Here is a 19778-nt window from a genome sequence, read left to right as displayed (position 1 = left end):
TAAGTATCCAGCTCTTTCAGAGGACAGTGTGCAGTTACGAATTTTCCTTTAATGGAGTAACACAGAACTGTTTACTTATAGGTACTAAATGTAGTATATCAGTGGCTTGGCTATTGACAAAGAAGTGCCTCTAGTACCTGCCAGCAATTCTGTGTTGCTGTGATCCACAGTATGGCAAGCATGTGAGATGAACAGGCTTGTGCCAGTGCATCAGAGGGAAATAATGATTTAGCGAGTGGGTGTTTGGATTGTTTTGGGTTTTTGGGGGAGGATTTTTGGTTTGTTTTTTGTGGTGTGTTTTGTTTTTGTTTTTTTAATTTTGTTCTTTTGGAAGCTGTGTTAAGATTCCTCAAGTAAATCTGTACTGTCCTCTTGCAATTTGAGCTGCCTGGAGGGAATCGAATGGCCATGGGTCATCCTTCCCCTGCAAAGCTGAGCCAACGCTGTTGCAAGGAGAGTGAGTCCTTTGCCAGTCTCAGGAGATATGTTAGAAGTCTTTAGACCAAAAAGTCATATTCTGAATTAAGGGATAGACTTGCATGCTCTTCATTTCTTAGCTGAGATTTCTGAAATATTTCTACTGGTGAAAGATACTTTTCATATAATTGGGTAGCCCCTCGAGGGATAGCTCACTGTTTTAAATTCTGCTTATAAATTTTAATTAATCTTTCTTTCAATAGATTCTGATTTCTACTAGGTCAACATATACTTAGTGAACAGTGAGAGGCCTCTATACAGTCTGCTGCTTTATGCAGTACTTTTGATTAAGCACATAATTTCAATTACTGTCGATCTGGCTTTATCAAAAAGCTCTTTTAAATGTTTATCTTTTTTTTTTTTTCCGCTTACAGATGCCAGCAAAAGGGGCATTGGCATTTTCATCCCACTTGTAGCTACAGAAAAGCACAACTTTATTAAAAATACAGGGAAAGAGCAATATGTACACCAAGGGCCAGATTTAAGACAGCAAAGTACCAACATGTCCTATAGCCATGTAAATCCTTCTCAGTGTCTGAATCAAACTCTCTAAGTCTTTTAAAAGACCCTGGGCTACTTAAAGCCAGATTTTCAGCAGTATTTGTAAGAGAGTCTTGAGGGACTGTGAACTTTGGTCATTTCAGCATTAGAAGCTTCAAGATGGAGATATCTAGCTAGTGTGATTTTCAGAGGATTTTCATAATATGTGGTGCTTAGGCATTTTTCAAAATTCTGCTGCTGTCTGTATCTGCAGCTTTAAGCCCTTAAATACTTCCACAAATCCAGACCTAACATCTTTGGGCTGCATCTGAATGTTAGACTCCAACATTAAAATTTTCCTGGTGAAACTAAATTAATGTTCTGCTTCTCAGAAGTCAGCAGGAGTTAGTCAGAACTTCTGAAGGTCGGACTATGATTAGGAATGTGCTTAACTCTCTGAGGTTTGTTACTTGAGGTTTGTTACTTAGTTTGACTGCAATTAAACTTGCTTTGAGGTGCTGCTGTTTGCAGCATTTCATTGCAGCTGATCCAAGTTAACCAATGACTGCCACAATCCTACTGCTTCTGGGGTTTTTTCCCCCTTTTTGTCTTTTCTGCTCTTTGGTGTTCTGAAACAATTCAGTCTGAACAAAGAACTGTGCAAGGGTATGCAGCTGTGGGGAGAGAGGACAAAGATGTGGAGGGGATTTTGGTTGTCAATAATTTGGAGTTTTTGCTGCCTGGCCTCACACTTGGCTTCAGTTTGCATAGTTAAAGCATGAGATTTAGCCCTGCACTGGAACCCCGGGTGGCTGAGGGCAAGGAGGTACAACAGGAACTGAATCCCACTTTCGCTGAGGAGAGGGCAAGGAATGTGCCCATGTGTTCAGGACTCTTTAGTCTCTGCCCATTTCCCAGTTTGAAAGTGTCAGCTGGGGAGACTACAAGACTGGGAGGCATTTATGTATTATGGTGATAAAGGGTCATGAGATTTTTGGGGAGTGTTACACTTCTGGAGAAAAAATATGTGACTTCTCTTCTTCCTGATAATGCAAGTGGTGATAAGCCCCAGGGGATCATAGCATTCTCTGATAGCAGCATTCAAGTTGCTTCCTCTGCTCTGAGGACATTTCATTTCAGGGATATAAGGATAGTAATAAAAGCTTTCTCCACACCTTCTTCCCAGAGCAATTCCCCAGTTCATAGCTGCCTGTCCAAAACTACGTCAGTAATATTCCAGTATTCAGCCCAATAAAAATTTTGTCAAGAAAGCATAAAGTTTCTGTCAGATCTTTTCCATTAAAAATCCTTTTTATAGCAGCAGGCTGTAACAAGCACACAGCTATGGAGTGAAAGTGTGAAATGATGAGAAATTTGGACAGTGTTATCATCCAATGGGGAGTCAGTGGCAGGCCACTTAGAATGCCTCCAGTGTATGGAGCGTGACAACCAGAATATTTTTCACAACAGATTATAATGTAAGAAATTTATTGCAGATCTCAGAGGGGAATAACCCACACCACTGATTCTAGTCCTTTCCCCTAGATATATTACTCAGATAATATAAAGTCATAACTCCTTGTGAATTATTTATGATCCTGTCCCACCTTAAATTAAAAAATGTTTCTGCTGGATACTTGCAGGGTTAATATCTGTTGCCCCTGTGTTTGATTTGCTGAAAGGAACAGTTATTTCTGTAGTCAATGGGAGGTGTATAGCATTTGCTTTGTCTGGTAGCTACACAGCTGGTTGTGATGTGATCAGAAACAGGACATGCAAACATGACCAGAGCAAGTACATCCAAGCCGCTGTAGCCCAGGCAGAAGACAGTTATTCAGTAAAAAGCGTTGCATCATGATCCCTGACTGAAATGAATCTGATTCATAGCATACCTCTGTTTAATCTTTCTTATGATGGATCATAACACCAAGAGCATCGTGACATGAACCAAACTTGGCATTCATCGGATTAATTCCTCATTTTTTATCGAGAAGTCAGGCATGTTCATAATTTGTAGCATATTTGTAGCAGACAGCAATGTCTGCATGACAGACAATATAAGTCAACTACCAGTTCTCTGTGTGCTAATGCATTCAGGAAACAGCACACCACTCAGAAAGTGACTTAAGAATATAAGTATTCTGAGATAGTGGCTTCCACTGTGAATGCGGGGGTTTACCAAAAATAATGGGTGAGTTAGTTTAAGAATAAGGAGTACATTCTGATCTGCACCAGACTAAGCTGTGGTAGACTTAAAAAGAGTGCTGGGAAGGGAGAAGATTTTCTGAGTCCTAAAAATGAAAAGTTTATGAGCAGTGCAGAATTAATCATGGAAGACTTACTTGACCTTGCACTTCAAGGTTAAAAAAATAACTTGGGATAAAAAGGAGGGTTTTTACAGAATATAAATTTAGCCAAACTTGTCTACAGCAGTATTTCTTCACTTTCCTCTGAGTATCTTGTCACTGGTCATTATCAGACACAAGATGGTGGACTTGAGGGCACATTGATCTTACCTAATCTATTGTTTCTTCTGTGAACTACTTTCAAACAGCTTTGTACCTTATTTATTAATCATGGGTTATAAGAAGGGGACCAGAATGACCAGGGCAGACAAACACCCCCTTCATCAACATGCTCTTCTATGGTCCCTCTTTCTTCCTTCTCACAAGAAAACAGCTGCAGAAGTCTATCCCCTTCATTTTCAGAGAGGTTTATTGGGTGTCTTGACTTGGCATCTTGAGTTGGTGCAAGGCAATGAGTACCTTTATGCCTGCAGTGGTGCAGGGCATCAGTACTGCAGGGCTGAGTGGTGGTTGCAAGGCTTCTTGTTACTTCTGAGAAAGAAAGCAAGGTCATGAAAATCATGTCAATGATGCACAGGCAAGCAAGGAGTAAAATTGATAAGTCAAAGCTTTCATTGCTAGCAAGGTTTTACTTCTACTTCTGTGGTAACTCATCAGCTACCATACCCTTTGCTTGGAAACTGCACTATGTGTGGCTTAAAATCCTTTGTTATGGTACCAAAGAAGAAAATAATTATCCTTCACTTTTATTGGAAAGAATGGACAGTCTATCCCATGCATCAGAAGATGATAAAATGAATGTATCTTGTATCCCTAAAATTATCTTGATCCCTTAGGGAAGAAGAGAGGAGAGATTGGGTAGGGGGGGTTACAGAACTTCCCAGCATAGAGGGGTGTATTTAAGAGAACTCCTCCTAGATATTATCCAAAGCGTAGTTTAGTCATAGACATATGTCTGGCAGGCCACAGAACAAGAAATCAGTTGTTAAGGTAGAGAGAAATTGTTTTGAGATAAACGTGGTAGAAGTCAGAGTATGGTCATTCTTTTATCAGTGATGTTCTTTGCAATTGTCTAGATGAGTTTAGTGGAACTCATGGCTTTGCTAGAATTATAAAAGAGTCCATCCACAAGGATACAGCACTCTAAAACACTTCCTGGAATCAGGTCAGGGAATGAGAGGAGGCAGAAAAGTGTCTAAAACATGGTGCTTGCTTAAAGCTGCTTGCAAGAACATTAGACCAGAGCTGATCCACAGAGCTGATATTGAAGTCATGCTGTAGGACATAAGCATCCATCCATCTGTGCTTTTCCTCAGTCAGGTCAGTGAACTTCATGCTGAAAGTGGGATTTAGGCTTCAAACTAGGAAGAAACTTTTTTATGCTCTCTTGCAAAGGAAGGTTTGAACAAAAAAGTTAGCTCTTACTGCCAGTATGTGTTGTTAGATTTTACATCCTGATCTGTTGATAATTTCATCACTTTAACTTCTTGATATATTGATTTGATTTTACTTATGACCTTAATGTGATTGTCAGATTGTTCTGTCTTTAATTACCTCAGTAAAATTGTAGTATATTAGCTCAGTGAAGTGCTAATTTAAGTGCCTCTTTGCTTGCTCAACCTCTTCTAGAAAACTAATTTTAAAAAGTCAACAGGTTTCATCTGTCAAATTTTGCAGCATGGACATTGCATTCAGTAGGTACAAATAACCTTCAGCAAAGAAGATTGCAAGTCAGTGGTTTCTGAGACAAACTTACTATCCAAGCCTTTTGGCCTGACCTACTAAGAGAAAAAGAATATCTGTATCAGAAACTCTGCAGTGGACAAGGGAAATAAGCCATTCATTGGAAAATTTAGCAAACAGAACATTTTCAGCACTGCCAATGTCAGGTAACTCTTATGGATTTAGGGCCGGTGTCCTACAACCAGTGAATAGAAGGGAATAGAAACATTTCACCGAATAATTTAAACCAAATTTAACCAAAACCCTAGTTCATTGCGCTCCTACAAACTACTTAAAGGGGCTGTCCCTCCTATATGATGCTTCCATTGTGGGCAGAGTGTCAGGGGAGAATTTATGGGAGACATTGCCTGGAGTCCTGGTGAAGGTTTTCTTCTCACCCCATAAGATTTACCTTTTCTTTCTGATTCTCCTCTCCACTGGTGTGTGTGAGGGGAGAGTGAGCAAGCAGCTGCATGGTACTTTGTTGGTGTTAAACCACCACAAGCCCCAGATTCCTTCTGCTGAAGTTGTTGGCTAGAGCTGCCCTGTTGCTGCCTCAGCAGGGTGGATGTGCCAGCTGTGGGTGACAGAACAGCCCCTCTCAGCTCGGTGCTGCTTGGAAAATGGAGGGAAGGCAGGGAAAGAGGATACTGCTTGGCCAAAGACAACGCTGCTGAGAGGACAGAGGTATCTTTATCCCAGTTATACCTTAGGGGTGGCTAAGGGGTTCCCAAAACCAGAGTGTAGTCAGATTCACCAGCAAGGTCCATTTTCTCAGTAGCAGCTGTGTGCTGCACGCAGGCACTGTTAAATGACACTGACACTGCCCAGAGGTCTATACAAATTGCTCTGCTGTTTAGCATGTGTGTTCTTACAGCCAAACAGTCCCAAATAATTTTTGAGAGGGGCATTATGAATCCATGAAAAGCCACTTGGATGACTGCACAAATCCACAAATAAAAGCTCCCAGCAATGTATTTCCTTTAAAGTTGTATAAAGCCTGCTGATATCAGCCATTTCAAATGGGTGTGGGATGAGAGGCATCATTGCTCTTTCGCAAATGGACACTAAGGTCACTCAAAATCAATAGCAAGAGGTGAAAAGCAACTCTTAGAGAAAATAAGGCTGAAACTGCTCCAGAATTTGAGGTTTGACCAACCACTTCTGTGCAGCTTGCACAGCTGCAGAAGCAATTGTAAAGACACCTGGGGTTTGTGCTCTCTTGTGTTTACAGAGCCCCTGCCCTCATGTACCTCAAAGCCACACAGTTACACAGGAGAAAGAAGTAACTTCTCCAGAAATGCGCTCTGGAATCCAAAGTTCTTATTTGAACACCAGAAGCAGTTCTCTTTATATTTGCCAGCTCTTTGTTTTTTTTAAGAGCCTCATGGTCCATTGCAATGTTTCATAGAGATGTTCCATTAATATTTGTCTTTTTCTGCCTGCTCAAGTACTTGTGTTCTTATGGGCAGCTGCAGAGGTTTAATTTTTTTTTTAATGAGCTCACATTTATGTATAAAATGTCCAAATTTTTGGCTTATCATTTTTTATGATATCTTATGTTTGTGGAAAAATGCATATGAAAAAATAGCTTCTTACTAAAATATCTGCAGAGATGCATATTTCTATGCAACTTTTCTAACTCTTTTTAAATAACTTATTTTGGATTGCTTGATATTGGTGATGAGCTTTTTTGCATTATGGCTCCTAAAAGTAGACACAGTGCTAAAACTAGTGCAGAGCAGGGAAGAAGGATAAGGGTTTGCACCACAGAGACTTGCCTCCTTTTTCTGTCTTAGACATTTGCCTTTTCACAACAATTTTGCTGTTGACATGCTCAGCTTGTGATCTAATCTGTGCTCATTAGAGGGCATTTTACACATGCACAGAAGGCAGACTGAGGGAGGGGGAGAGCCTTTGCCAGTACTTAGAATTCGAAGTTACTTCCCCAAAGTGGAATTCATGTACAGCAGTCACTCTCCAGGCCAGATTTTGAATCTGTCACTCCAACCATAAATCATATATTCACAGCAGTGGAAAATTCGAATAGGCACCTGCTGTCTAATGGAAAAAGTTCTTCATTCCTGCTCTAAACAACATTGTAGCTTTTCACTGACTTGGGTTGAATAAATTCAAGCTTTATTAAAGCTTTAGCAGAATTTCAGTTACTCTGAGTGGGTTAGATTTTTGTTAAACTTCATTTGAATGCCTATATATTTTTTATGCTCTATTAAGTATACAATTTAATGGATTTTGATTGGTAATGCAGCCTGAAGCCTCATTACTTGAAAGCATTATAGCTACCAGAAGCAAGTGTTTTCAGTCTTTGATGGAGAAAAATCAGCTTTCTGGTTGGGGGCTGGCTTTTTCCAAACTGAGAAATCAATCAATTGTCTCGTCCTTTTATGACAGATCTGGAATTTCAGCTCTGTGTGCCCTGAGCTGAGTTTTGTGAATATTCCTTAAAGGAGAATTTAGCTGTCATAATTGATGGGATGCAGCTTGCAGTCTGCTATTGGGCACCTCAGCTTGGGAAGGACATCAAAGTGAGGCTATTTATTGGGATAACCAAAAAGAAAGCATGAGCATGTGGAAACTGTCACCCCCTCTTGCCTCTGGGTGTCTAGTTTATATTCACTCCAGCGGAGGCACTCACAGTGTCCTATTTTTCAAGAGCCTTCTTTTATTCTTCCTTTTTTAATTTTTTTTTTCCCGTCCTACATACTTAACACAAAAGTAAAGCATGATAAAATCGGATCAGAGTGAAGGAGGATCCTTTGCTACTTTCTAATCCAAAGGAGAAAGGTGTTGTAAGCAAACAAGTGAGATGTTTGCTGTTCTGTGACACAGGAATGCTGCTTCCAGAGGAAATGCCTTCTGTTTGAAGGCATCCACTGGTGCCCATTGTCAAGGCTGCCTCTTAGGAGGGAAAAAGTGGTCTTAATTAGGATGATGTCAGCAAGAATATAATAATGTTGCAGGTACAATATCCCTGTGAATTAAAATTGAAAATTGCCATGAAGTTGTCCTTCAACAGTGTGCTGAGTGTCTGAGAAAAGCCTTAAAGTGTTGGTAGAACTGACAATTTTATTGAAGAGAATGTCTGTGGCAAAGCTTTTTTTTTTTTTTTTAGTGAAGGACTCTGGCTTCGTGTCATGTTTTCAAAAGGATCAGCTGTTTTGTTCAGGGTTCTTGCAAAAGAGAGATGGAGGTTTTGGGGTTGAGTGCTGGTGTTGAGTAGTGGGGGTGTGTAACTCAAAATTTACAGCACCTTGCTTTGCTCTTAGAAGCAAGATCTTCTTCAGATGTGGGGTTTTTTGTTTTGTTTTGTTTTTTGTCTAGAAGAGAGTTATTCTGCAAGTTGCCACCTTCTCCTTTGAACAGTAATTGTACAACTTCTTCCTCAGGTCCAACCTACCCACCCTTCTGTTTGTCTTCAAGAGAAAATGATCCTGCATCAGCTGTGTGCTGCAGATGGATATGTGAGGAGGGGGGTGGCTGGTTAGCAGGGAGTTCTCCTCCTGTCTGTGCCTAGGAATGAGTTGCAGATATGTGGGATGAGCATCAACCAGCACAGGTTAGGACAGTACAGAGAGGAGCTGAACTTCACTCGTGTGTGAAGCGAAGGGTCTAGGGATGGAGCTGAGTGTCTTCTGTCAAAAAAATGCTGCCTCTTCCACAGAGCAGACAGAAAGAGCTGCAGGCTCTGTGTTTACTGCAGAAATTGTGCAGAATACTGCAGAATTCCCTGATAAGTGTGCGAAGGTCATTAACTGAGTGCCATCTACTGGCACGAGGGGTCTGCTTGTTTAACATGAAGAAATGAGTGCTGCAGCTCATGCTGAATCACTTCCAGGTGAGCCCTGAATGCAAGGTGCCAGCCTAGTTTTAACTCTGGCCACAACTTTTATTCCTTTTGCAGCTTTTTCAATGTCTGTGGAAATCCCCTCATCTCATGCTGTCTTTGGCAGACCTTATGGACTAGAGCCATCTCTTGCCACTTGACTGGGCTCCATGGACAGAGCCGGTCAATGCATTTTGTTGAGTGACCCTGTTTATGTGGCATGGTATGTCACATTCAGCTAGCTTCTGACAGAAGCATTGCATGTCCTGCCACTCTTCCACATGTCCTCAGATGCCAGCAGGCTCCCTTGGATCTTTATGAACTCAGGTAGAGAAGCTACCTAGGAAATCAGGAAAGCTATCTAGGAAATCAGCTCTAAAGGAATGCACAGCGGGGCAGGGGGCTATTATTGTCATTTAATTAATTTAATAAATATACCTAATGTAATAGGAGCCATACCAGTGTAATCATCACCAGGAGGCCTCTCATTCATCTGTTTTTCATGCAGAGCAGAATTTTGTACAGCACGGGTGCAGTTTCAAAAGATGGCAGGACCAAAGCCTGAGTAGGAGACAAGTAAATCTTCAAGCACTTCAGAAAATCTGGTATGATTGGGCAATTTGTCACCCAGTGTTACAATACAAAGACACTGAATCTGTTTTGTTCACAAGAGAAAAGGAGGCAAGTTGCATTTTTTTATGTGGAGGGAGGAAGTGTGACCTTTTTAACTGCTTGCATGAACAGATGAAAACTGAAGAGCTCTGACAGAGCTCTCTAAGCAAAATTTGTCCTGCTGCTTCCTTGATTAGGAAAAAGCAATTTTTCTACCTTACAAAATGTTTGACATTTAAGAGATTATATGAAAAAATCTATTCTTCAGTAAGATAAAATGACAGGTTTGCAAAGTTCTCCACTGAGAATGAGGCACTAGGATAGACTGGGGTACCCATTCCCATGATGGAAGCCTCAGGCTCCCCAAGCCATTGCTGGAACAAGGAACTCAAACTCAAGCTAGGAAAGATGCCCACATCACACAATTATTCTCCATTGGAGTCTTCCTCCCTCATGAGTTTAGTGTCCATCTTCTCCATAGGAAGCCTTTGAGAACCATATTGACAGTAGCTCTCCTCACAGAAGAATTTGTCATCTTTGTGCAGGGGATATATATTTCCTAGAAGATTTCCATCTGTCTTGAGCACACACTATTTAAACATCCAAAATATTGAAATAAGAAGCTGTTCACAGAACAATCACCTTATCATAAAACACACCCTGCTAAGAACATGATTTCTGTTTCCATTTAATGTGAGGCAGTGTTCCTCATTATTCTCTGCACACTGAGCTTCATCTAAATCAAATTGAACTGAAAAGGACAATAGTGCTATTGATTTCTAGTACTAAAAATAATGCATAATAACCTCACTGTACTGTCAAATCTGTTCAGTGAATGAAATTGCTATCACACAAGATGTATCATTATTCATCAATTTTATTATCCTTGCCAAGCAGGCTGGCATCTTCATTCAAGTCATTTCTATGGAACCTGACTTGGGCAAGAAGTGACAACACAATCTGCACTTTTTGGTCACCCATGCATACCCAGGAGCTGTTCAAACATCTTTATTCCTGTGAGGAGAGCATGGAGGTGCTTTCCTGCTGATTGTATTTCTTTGGCTAATAGGTAGGGGAAGGCAAGCTGCAGTTTAGCTGCAAACAAGATGAGGAGAGATGGCACGTGGATGTGTTTGAACATTTTAAGTCTGTGCACAGCAGTGCCAGGAGCAAAGATTCCTGAATTAGCAAAGATATAACAAGAAGATGAAAAGCACAACTAATTTTTTATATGCTATCATCTAGGCTATAAAATTTTCTCTTCTGTTTTTAAATACTGTTTATAATGAGTGCTGCAAAGGAAACCCTGCAGTACAGGGTGTCATGTTTTGGGACAGAGAGTTGCAGTTCTGTTGGAGGCTCAGCTGGCATGAACTGGCTTGGGTTCACAGATGGCAACTCCCTTCTCTGCCATGTGCTGTAACATGGCTCATTTCAAGGATGCATGCTGGGAATGATTATTTTTAGATGATAACTGCCTAGTTCTGGAGGGGCCTTTAGCAGTCTTGGAGCCAACAAGGGAATATGGCATCAGCAATGTGAAAATTGCTGCAGCTTGGCATCCAGGAAAAATACTGGTTGTCTTGGGTCAGGTTCTGGTCAGAGAGAACCACCAGCAAATACTGACACCAACAGCAAGGGGTTTGGGATTTGATGCTATTGCTGTTGATTAAAAAACCCAAAGAAACAAAACACCAAAACCAACCACCCCTCTTGCAAGTATTTTCTTTTCTCACACACACTTGCTTTTTCTGAACTGCTGAGTGATTTGGATTGGGATAGACTTCCTCTCTTTGTTTTTGTGATGTGTCAAGAATTCATTATGAGGCATTCTTGATCCTATATGCCTCTGTAGCCTGTGCTTTGTATCACTTCCACCACTTGCAGCTGAAGTCCAAAACTGCTCTCCTCTGTCAGGTTTTGATTTGTTGGTGTTTGTATCTGCACTTCGAGGGGCTGGCTGGAATCTGCTACAGAAGGGCAGAAGTGCTGAGTGGAGCATATTTCACTGGTTTCTTAGTCTGGCTGCTAATGGGAAATACTGACACTCTTTCAAGAAAGTTCACTCACGTGGCCATCTCAGTTTACTTTGAAAGTTCAGGCTGACTGCAAGTTTCAAGGAAAGGGGTTTCAACTGACTCCAGCCTTCAAATTTACTTCAGTCTGACTGGTGAGGAAGTTTACATGAGGTTGGAGGTCAATTATTTTGTGTGTAGGTGTTGGAAAATTCGGGGGGGAAAAATAGTTCTTTTTGTGTGAGGTGCCCAAGGACTTTCCTGTAAACCTCATATTTCTGCTCCCCACCTCTTAGATCATGCAGATGATTATTGGAACACAACTGACTTTTCTGACATAAGCCCCACTCATTTCTGTTCCAGTCTTCTTCCCAGGCCCTCCTATCTCATCCTACTCTGGGGAAAGGAGCATGTGAGTAAGGAAAAGTGGGAGGAACTGGCAAAGCCCCAAAATTTTCACATGATGTAGCTTAGCTGGTGATTATGATGGACCAAAATTTCTCCCATTAGCAAGGTCTTTTGAAGGAGGGAACCTTTGTAGTGCAGCATTGCAAAAGAATAGGAGCACAACTTGAGCTCAATGGATGGTCTAGGCAATGCACAGGCCTTTCAGAGGGCTGCTCTCGAGCAAGAAATTTCCTCAGCTGACCTTGTGGCATGGGCTAACTCTGCATTGAGCTGACAGTTTGCTTTCCAGGACCTACATGACACCTGAGGTGGAAACGCACTTCCCACAGCAAGGCTATTAATAAATCTGCTTTTGTGAGCTCTTGGCCACAGTCTGAGGCCATATTCTTCTAATAACCCTGAAATATGTTTTGTTTTCATGTACTTGTGCATATTAGGTTGAACCTTTCCTACTGTCAGGGATTTCTGAAACCCTAATTGCTTTTCCAGTTTAATTGCCCCTGGAATGAGCTCAGGAATTAGCTTTTTGCTAATGGGGAAATATTTGAGCTGTTAAGGCTCTAAACTATTATTTTTAGACCTAAATTAAGGTGGGGAAATGAGATGCAGATAACAATCAAGGTTTCAGTGTTATTACACTCAAATGCACTAGGACTTACAGGATTAAATACAGCCTAAAATGAGTCCAAGAACCTGTTCAAAACGACTAGAGTAGTCTTGAGATTAAATATTTTCTCAACTACATGCCATCTTGATGTTCTTTGTTTTAATGTAAAGGTTTTGTTGACAGGCATCATTCCAATAATTTCACTGGGTTTATATGGTAAAAGAGTTGGCTTTATTGGAATAGTATGGGAAACTTTTAGGGTTTGTATTTTTTCTCTCATCCTAAAGAAAAAAATTGAGAAGTTGAGTAATGACCTAATTGGTTTTAGCAGATGCTCTGCTAGCATGTGGAGAATTCATGTGGTATTGCTTGTCACTGGGGAACCTTAACCATTTTTGAGCACTTACAGCCCTCAGAACCAGTACAGTAATACCTTGCATATGCCAATATGCAAAATACAGGCTTCAGCAGATATGGCTTAAAGCAGTTGTGAGAGTAAAAACTCGAGTGTAGCAAATTAGCAGTTTTATTTTATACCCAAGTCATTGCTCAAAGATGGAAAATTATGCTAAAAAATACAGCATGTGATAAAAACTAATGTTATTTTTATTCCTAGAAAGAAACTTTCATAGAATGGTTATCAGTGTGGCAATTCTCATCATTTACTTGTTTGTTTAAAGGACTCTTCTCCTATGTGATGGCCTCTCTGACAAGACCAACCTCAAAACAAATTCAAACAGATTCATCAGTCAAAAAGTCTTGAATTTAATAATTCTGTCTATGTATGTCACTCAATCAGGTTTTTATCAAGATTTTTTAATTTGTGGGGCCTACATAAGGTAATATTTAAGACCCTGTAGAATTGTAACATCTGGTTCTTTCATTAAAGGCTGTCAGAACATATATGTGCAACGGGACCTAAGATCTCATTGGGGTAAAAATAGTTTGAACCTCAATTGAAACATTTGTTGTATGTTTTGGTGAAACAAATGGAAAATTCTGCATGAATCTACTCTAGATTTTGTCTTGCTATTTTTCCCCTCTTGACTCTGTCTTTCTAACATGAAAAAGGCTGTTCTCTCATGGAGAGCTTTTCTGTGAGAATGTATGAACATTTGGCTCAGAGGCAGGAGAGTTAACTGGACCTTCCTGGAGCCCTGCTTTATTTTTGTGAAGAGGATGGGGCAAGAAGTGAAGGGCCAGGTACTGAGTGGTTCCTGTATCCAAGAGCTGCCAATACAGAGCAGAACATCCTAAAAAGGCGGGGGGGCACACTCCCAGTGTGATGTATGTACATGCTCTAGCCTGCTTTGACTTTACCTGGAAAGACAAATATTCCATCACTCTGATCCTGCTGCAGAGCAGAAATTGTGCCAGCCAACATGGGAAGGTCTTCTCTAGGCCTAGCAGCTGGAAAAGCTGTGGTTTGTGTCACGGCCACCATGGGAATGTGCTTTGATCCAGCTAATCCCTCTCCAGGAATTTGCCTCTTTTACTGGGTTTACAGTGGCAGTTGTCTGGCCAAATTGGGTCTTCCAGCAACCTTTCCCCCCTGCTTTGCATGGTTCCTGACCCCACCCAGGTCCACTCCCCTGAGTTCTGGGTGTCTCTTTCTGCCTTTTGCACTGTTACTGCGTTCCCAAGGGAACGCCATGCTGTGCAAAGCCGGCATGAGCTGCGTCAGGCTCCATAATGAGATGCTGGTTGTACTGCCAGCGCACCACTTCCATCTCTAAAGGATAAGTAACACCATTTATGGGAAGTGTTGAGAGCTAAAGCAGATCTGGCTGTGACAGGGGCAATCAGATTTATATAATTTCCTGACAGACAGTTAAGCTTAAAGCTGCGCAAACCGGAAATATGCTGTCAAAGAAAGTTAATGCTTTAGGAACCCAAGGTTTTATGAGGCAAGGCACAGACCTCTCCTCTTACAAAGATGCTGCTGCTTTCTCCTCTCTTTCCAGGAACCCCACACTGCCATGAGACAAGACCCCACCCTTCTATAAATCTGATCCCTATTAAAGGTAATAGAAATAAGAGCATTTTTAATGAGGGGTGTGTTTGGAACAGATTCTACCATGACTTAGAGTTTAGTGTTTGTGTGACAAGAAGTAGCAGCAATTCTCCTTGGTTACAGCTGGAACAATAAGTACATTTTAAACTCACTAATGCAGGGGAGATGATATGAAATGAGTCCAAAGTTGAGACTAGGTCATGATTCTCTAGCCAGCACAGTGCCCCAAAGGTATCCTGATCCATTAAGGCTGTCTTATACTGTTTCAGTAGAATAATTTATCAGTTCCATAAGTTTTGGCACAGTGTCTCAAACCTAACATTTAGCTAGGGCATGTAGGCACCAAGGGCAGGATGGACATGGAGGCTGAAAATTAATTGCACACAATTCTAGCACTTGTGACTGTTAATGTTTTGGTGGGAGGGTATTTTGCAAGTCACAAAATGGGATGGTGGAATACATGAGTCAAAGAGAAGGGTGCCAAAAGCAATGGGAGCAAACTCAGGCCTGTGCTGTGGAAACCTGCAGAGAACTTGTTCTGCTTTACATGTCATGTAACCCTGCTCTGTGTCTGGGGGGTCTGACTGCACCCTAAAAACATGCAGGGATACCCCTGATGTAGACAGGAGAGCTTTGGGGGCCTAAACTGTAATGTTTTAACAGTTTAGGTAAGTGATCACCACTTTAGGTAAGTGATGATTTGACAAAGCCAGCTTGTGCAGTGTGTTTTGATGAGATCTTACAAACCCAAAGGACCTGGAGATACTAAACATCCTTATGGATGGGTCTTGATGGGCCTGCTAATTTGTTTTTTGTTTTGGATTGGTTGGTTTTTGGGGGGTATTCTGGTTTTTGGTTTGTTTGTTTGTTTGCTTGCTTGCTTGTTTGTTTTGCTCCTGGACTTTATAGCTAAAAGAGAATTTCTGAGGGTGAAGTGAGTTTGTCATTCAAGTATTACTGCAGGCTCAAATCCAGCAGGCTTTTGCAGGACATCCTGTGATCTTGATACCCTATTGTACCAAGTTCAAGAGGCATTTGTACTTTTCCTTCTATTTGATTGTGGTCTAGAGTGAGGACAAAAGAATGAGGAATACTGACTCTGTCCAGCTGAACACAAATTATTATGATTTTATTTAAAAAGTAAAAAAGCAAATCTGTTCTTTTGAGTAGCAGAGTTTGTGCTGCAAGAGTTGTAATTCTGCAGAAAATGGTGCTACTTTAGGATCTTTTTGCTGGAGGCAGGCATTAAATTTAATTCTCCCTTTTCTTATTGTTACAAAATAATTGTACCTGCTTATTGTACATTCAAGTAACTCTTCAGTGTAAGGTTTTAACCAGAGACAATGATTGCAAATTCTTGTTTAAAGATGATAGATATTTTTCCCCTGCAAAGATAATCTACCACTTTTTAAGTGAAGTACTTTTGAAAGCTGAATGTAGCCTTACTGCTTTAACATCTCTTTCATTTACATACTGCACTGAAGGAAAAAACCCAAGTAGGTAGAAAATCAGAGAAGGAGTTAGATAGAACTAGATAATCAAACACACTTTTATTTTTTTTCTGTCTTCAGATATTCCACATGCTTCACCTCTATTTATCCATCCAAAAGGAACTGACTGGAACTCATAATTTTGGAGTTTTTTCCATTTGAGTTAGGTGCCTTCATGGACCGTCAGCTGACCTTAGCACTTTGTGCTGGGGAAGTGGTGCTAAATAGGTTCCTGTATCAAAGAAGGTAGTTCCCAGAGTTGGGAGGCCCTTCCAGCAGACTGTTTAGGGGAAGCAGCCAAAACAACCAAATCCAAACCCCAAACAGACCACATGAGGAAGATGGGCGAATGAAAAATAATCGAAAGAATTTTCAGGAATTTTACACTGCAGCATAATTATGGGTCTCATTAAAATGCTCTTCCTTTTGTTATCTTTGCATTTAGTGCAGTAGGTGTTTTGTTTGATGTTATGGTGATTTATGAGTACTTGTGAAAGGACGGAGAAGGCAGAATTCTGGTGAAAGGAGAGGTGAATGATTGTCCTTAATGGACCAAGGGATTCATAGCTATAGCTTTGCTTGGCAATACTTTCCTAGTTTGTAGAGCACTCGTTTATACAGCGTTTCAGTGGGATACAAATCTTTGATCATCTCTGTGCTAAATGTGTATTTACCTGGGTAAATGTTTTGCTTAGGTTTCAGATATATTTTTGGTTTGGTTGGGTTTTTTACTTCATGGTGGTTTTGGTAATTACAGAAATTGTGGCTCCCAGGTGATTTCAGCATGCCCCAGGGTGAAGATGAGATGACATTGGGCCTGTATGGAATCCACAGGACTTGAGGACAGAAAGCTGTAGTGTTAGTGAGGCTCTACCAGTTTATATCAGGGGAAACTTACCTACTTGACCCAAGGGGAACGCAAGGAATTTTTGGTCAGACCTTTTGATCTCTAAATTTTCTGTTTACTTTTGATTTTGTTATATATCCATCTGTTTATAATGTGCTTGCTTATGTTTTTTTTTTTATGTGTACTTTAATAACTGCTTTAGATTTTGGATCTTAAACTGCTTGGCAAACATTTCACAATTTCCTTTCCATTTCACCGATATTAGGCATTTTTACCCGTAATGCACATACAGTCTTCACTGTAGGAAATCATAAAGTTTAAATATATAACCTTCATAGTTGTAAGAGATGGACCTGAGTGTTGGGAAGCTGGTGGACTCTCTATTTGGATCTGGTTTGTTCATAGTAATGGCAAGCCTGCTCCCTAGGTCTTACTATCCTAGGTCTCACTATCCAGTCTCCCAAGTCTGAATCCAGATGCTGATGATGTAGGTGGGTGTTTTCCTAAAACTGAGTGAGCATCACCCCCTAGTAGCAGAAGCTGTTCAATTATTATTTCATGAGATTCCCCATGCGAACCTGGCATGAGTATATTTAACACTTCCTATTTGTAATTACCAATGTTCTACAACATGTTAAAAATAGTCCAGAGGCTTTGGCCCTGCATGCCCTGCAGTTTATTAAACCTTGTTTAGGCTTACTGCAACACTGTAATCACAGATCTTGTTGCCTAAGGGAATTCTCTTACGTTTCTTAATTTAATTAAACATTTCTCATTAATTTTAATTAAGTGTTAAGATAGAGAATTCCTCCTTAACCCTACAATAATAAGGCTTTGCAAACCAAAGTACAGTTTTCACAGATTTTATCCTGACACATCATCTCATTTGATACAGTGAATAATTTAACAGTGATTTTAATATTCTGGGATTTTTTGAAGTCTGTTTCTATTTATTTTCCTCCAGCTTATTGGAAGCAAATGAGACAGGTCACCAAAATGCCCTAATAATTAGAAACGAGGTGAGAACCATGTCTACACCATCTCTGCTTGTCTGATAGTTGTAAACTCCCATCAGTGCAGTGCCAACCTAAGAATCCTGATAAGTAATCACTTTTCTGGAATTTTCCAAATGTTCCAGTTCTGTGTTTATCAGAGTGTAGTAAGTTCATGTGCTATATTTTTGTAGTGACAGCACTGGGCAATCAGACTGTATGTTGGAAAGTTTAGGTACATGTAATGTAAATAGTTGTGCAGGTTAACTATGCTTCTCTTTCTTAAAATTCTGAAGTGTAATGTGAAAGCTCTGTTGCTGCCTGGAAAGAGTACTGCTGCAGTTATTTCACCAATAACGGGGATATTTCCATATTTTTCGTCAGGACTACACTTTTTACCCATTTTTATGTGAGGCTGACTGAAATTGCTCATTGATCCTTTGGACAGAAATGATTTCATATTGCTCATCAAAGTTTTGCATCTCTTTGGGCTTTTCTCTGTGTGTATGTATATATTACAAAGACTTTGCTATTTAAAGAAAAAGAAAAAAGAGAGAAACGTGACACAAGAACTGTACATCCCACATGCCATACACTAGCATGCTGAAGGGATTTCAGCTTTAAGGCTGTTTCTTTAGGCTCCCAGCTGACTTATGATAGCAAAATGTGAAATTGTAGAATGAGCAGAGTCCCATCAACACCACATCTGTTCAGATTGCTTGCTTTTTAGCTTCCACACTGACATTCACAAATATGAAAGGGAAGAAACTTACAGTTCGTCTGATATGCAGAACATTTTATAGTGTAAAAATTTACTGTAACGATTTTAGTCAAATGCATTATTCTGTCATGACCTGGATATAAACATAGTAATTTTATATAAACGGTTTTCTCATCAAAAAAAGGTTTATTTTACAGTATTTCCATGCACAGAAAAATCTACTGTAAAAGGTAACACAGCTTCTGGCTCTGTTTATTTCAGTAGAATTTACTACAAATTGCATTTATAGGGCCATGAGGCTTGGAGCCATCCCACCTTGCTTTCTTTCCAGGTCTGCTGTTCACAGCAGGAAGGAAAGTATTTAGATGCCACTTGAAAGCCAGTAGACCCCGTGGAGATGCTGCTTTTTCTCCGTGGTCTGCTGGATGTATAATGCCTGGACTACTATTTTAGGCACTATATTTTGGTGGAATGCTGAGCTCAGAGCTGATTGTCTCTGCAGCATCATTTAAGGCTGGAAATTTTGTAGGTGGGAAATACCAAAGCAAGTCCTTTACCTCGAAGAGAAATCTTAGCTCATGGATTTTCATAGGCCACATCACAGGAGCAGGTTTCCTTTACAAAAGTTGCCTGTGCTTTGAAAGTTACTTGTTTAGTGCTACACTTCCATATAGCTTCAGAATCAGCAGATCAGGCCTCCTTGGGAATGCACTGCTCTGAAAATGGTGTTCCCCTCTCTTATGGATTTATCATGGTTCTTCCACCATAAAATCTGTAAGGATTATTATCCATTTTCTTGTCTTTCTGAATCACATCAGCAAAGTCTGTAGCCCTCAAAGAGATCCTTTGAAGTCACCTTATATCGGACATAAAGCTTTTTAAAAAGGAAAAAATTTAAGAAAGAAGGGCTTTACTTCTTTTCTTCTTTCTTTTCCCAGCACCTTTAAAATTTGAATTTTTCTTTGAGAATACTGATTAAAAAACAGTTTTTCATAATGAAATGAGCAGGTGTGTCTGAATACATGATGTGAGCCAATCTGTTCAATAAGAAGATCCTGATTATATGTGACTGTTTTTCAGAGCAAAACCTCATTTAAGGTTCTTTCATGGGTCACTTCTGCCTTAAGCTCCTGTGCTTGGGAAGGATAAACTCTGTAGGTGTTTGAACTTTTAGCTTAAGAAGAACTGTTAATGAGAAATGTAAGTGCTGCATTGAGTCACATTATAAGTCTTTTGCTTGAAA

The sequence above is a fragment of the Camarhynchus parvulus genome, chromosome 4 (assembly GCF_901933205.1).
Source record: "Camarhynchus parvulus chromosome 4, STF_HiC, whole genome shotgun sequence".
Taxonomy (NCBI): Eukaryota; Metazoa; Chordata; class Aves; order Passeriformes; family Thraupidae; genus Camarhynchus; species Camarhynchus parvulus.
This window is presented reverse-complemented; position numbering follows the sequence as displayed.